The sequence below is a fragment of the Felis catus genome, chromosome C2, assembly GCF_018350175.1.
Source record: "Felis catus isolate Fca126 chromosome C2, F.catus_Fca126_mat1.0, whole genome shotgun sequence".
NCBI lineage: Eukaryota > Metazoa > Chordata > Mammalia > Carnivora > Felidae > Felis > Felis catus.
In genome coordinates this window covers 66,323,976-66,327,142 of record NC_058376.1, presented here as the reverse complement: position 1 = coordinate 66,327,142, position 3,167 = coordinate 66,323,976, and the positions used below count along the sequence as shown (strand labels likewise).

Below are 3,167 nucleotides of genomic sequence, written 5' to 3'. Positions count from 1 at the left end.
CCTGTATGTTGGCCCAAATCCCAGAGGTGAACTATTACCCTGGTTTCCTCTCCTAAGTTCTTACTTCTTTCCTGATTACTTCTTACTTACTTTCTTCTCCTTCTAGAACTAGATTCCATCCATCCTTGTCCCTTCTCCCCACAAGCTGGGGTTTTCTGATGCCAGGTCATGGAATGATTATGCCATGGGACAGGGCACGTTTGTCTAATTGGACCCTCATATTGAGTCCTGTTGATTTAATTCAGTGTTTCTCAACAGGAGTGGAACCACCCCTGAGGGATGTATTGGAAACTCAAGGGGGCATTTTTGATTGCCACAATTATTGGGAGGGGCACTAGTGGCATTTAGTGAGAGGGAACCACGGATGCTATTGTGCAATTGTGTGCAGCACAGGCACCTTAACCAAGAAATGTTGTGTGTCCCGTATAACCTTCAAAAGTCACACTGGACATCTGTGTGCAAAAATCTGTTTATAATTGTCCGGATGTGGAATTCAGTCCCATTTTACTTGGAAATTCAAGTTACTTTTGCATAGTTTTAATATACATGGAATTTTCCATACATGCCCTCTGAGCATTTTTAAAGAAAGAGAAGACTGTACTGTGTTTGGTTCAGAACTTTACCAGCAATAGTCATAATTTCAGAAAAGTATCTCACTGACAGTGACATCGTTCTTGGTATTTGAGTTGCCAACACACCTGTCTCTGTCTACATTTGTCTCTGCCACATTCACTGTGATCTCAAAGCAATGGACTACTTTATTCTATCTTCTAGTTAGTCATCCCCAAGCATTAATATACTCTAATACATATTAAAATTTTATTACAAAATATTCCTCTTCTAACAGTATTTTTCTTTATTTTTATAGTTAGGATGTTATATTAAAAATATGTATATAGGTGGTTTATTATCTGTGGATTTCTTTTCATAGTAGTAAATGGGACTTAACAAAACATTCATTTAAAATTAGGTCATTGGCTTTCTGTGCTACCCAGGGAGGGGTCTATAATGGCGTTGTTTTATGTTCCCATTGTAACTTAAAGGGAAACTTTCACAGTGTCTGGAGCCCTTGACGTCCTGCAAATGAAGGAGTAGGATGCCCTCAAATTCCTTGCAGCAGGAACCCAGTTAGGTGGTACCAACCCTGTGTTGGTATTCCAAATGGAACAGTACATCTACAAAAGGAAAAGTGATGGTATCTACATCATGAATCTGAAGAGAACCTGGGAGAAGCTTCTCTTGGCAGCTTGAGCCATTGTTGCCGTTGAAAACCTGACTCAGGGGTGCCTGGGTGGCTCAGTCAGTTAAGCTTCAGCTCAGTTCATGAACTCACGATTTGTGAGTTCGAGCCCCGTGTCAGTCTCTGTGCTGATAGCTTAGAGCCTGGATCTTGCTTCAGATTCTTTGTCTCCCCCTCTCTCTCTGCCCCTCCCCCACTCGCCCTCTGTGTCTCAAAAATAAACAAACATTTAAAAAAAAGAAAACCTGGCTCATGTCAGTGTCATATCATCCAGGAATACTGGCCAGCAAGCTGTGCTGAAGTTTGCTGCTGGAGCCACTCCTATTGCTGGCTGCTTCACTCCCAGAGCCTTCACTAACCAGATCCAGGCAGGCTTCTGGGAGCTGAGATTTCTCGTGGTTACTAATCCAAGGACTGACCACCAGCCTCTCAGAGAGGTGTCTTATGTTAACCTGCCTACCATTGTTCTGTGTAACAGAGACTGTCCTCTGTGCTATGTGGACATTGCCATCCCTTGCAATAACAAGGGAGCTCACTCAGTGGGTCTGAAAATTGATGCTGACCTGGGGAGTTCTGTGCATGTGTGACACCATTTCCCATGAACATCCATGGAAGGTCATGCCTGATGTCTACTTATACAGAGATCCTGAAGAGATTGGAAAGGAAAAGCAGGCTGCTGCTAAAAAGTCTGTGACCAAAGAGGAATTTCAGGGTGAATGGACTACTCCAGCTCCTGAGTTTATGTGATTCAACTTGAAGTCACAGACTGGTCTGAGGGCATGCAGGTTTCCTCTGTCCCTATTCAGCAGTTCCCTACTGAAGACTGGAGCACTCAGTCTACCACTGAAGACTGTTCTGCAGCTCCCACTCCTCAGGCCACTGAGTGGGTAACAATAACCACTGAGTGGTCTTAAGCTGGTCTTCCACAAAGGCAAATAAAATGAAATAAGGTTGATGGAAAAGAAACAGTTTCTTTAAAAAACAATTAGCTCATTGGCCTCATCAGATTAAGAATCCTTTGGGGCGCCTGGGTGGCTCAGTCGGTTGAGCGTCTGACTTCGGCTCAGGTCATGATCTCGCGGTCCTTGGGTTCGAGCCCCGCGTCACTGTGCTGACGGCTCAGAGCCTGGAGCTTGTTTCAGATTCTGTGTCTCCCTCTTTCTCTGATCCTCCCCTGTTCATGCTCTCTCTCTGTCTCAAAAATAAATAAATGTTAAAAAAAAAAAAAAAAAAAGAATCCTTGACCTCAGTGGATATTGCGGCACTGTCTGTTGAAAGCAAGAAAAGACTGAAGATGAGGTCAGTGCCTTCCCAGGGGAAGGCTGTGGCTGCCTATCAAGGGGTCTCATAGGTAGTATCCCCTTGACCACCTTCCAAATTTTATTGTTTATGCTCATCAGGATCTCAGAAGTTTCCAGAATTCAGGGTCACTTGAATCAGGCAAAACCATAAGTTTACTCAATAGTCAACTTACAAATTTACAGTGGGAGACATTTCTTCCCAGGGACTGAAGGTCTTATGTCCACTGTCCAAGGCAGCCAATCCTAGGAACAAAATGAACGTGAATGCTGAACAAAGAGTGCAAAGGGTACTGAAGAGAGATCAGAAGAGACACTCCAGTCCCCCAGCAGAGCATACTTCTCCAGCAGCCACGAAGGGCAGGGTCTCTCCTCTGCACAGTGCTTGGGTTTTCACTTTCTGTAGCCCAAGTTGATTACTTCCCCTTCTGGCCACACCACCATCCACTTTTCACCCAGTCTTCCTCCAGGCAGTGTACAATTCAATTGATTAAATATCCTCTGCTAAATGGCGTTCACATCCTGGACTTGGCTTCCTCTGATTACACCAAATCACCTATCTTGATTGGAGCTTTGTGAGGTCCACGCATTTTACAGTGTCTTGTTTTACTCCCACAGATGACTAATCA

General features: G+C 44.1%; 1 pseudogene; it reads left to right on the top strand.

Annotated features, from left to right (window-relative positions):
* Positions 1-1,476: 1,476 nt before the first annotated feature.
* Positions 1,477-2,327, top strand: LOC109491704 (annotated as a pseudogene).
* Positions 2,328-3,167: the final 840 nt, after the last annotated feature.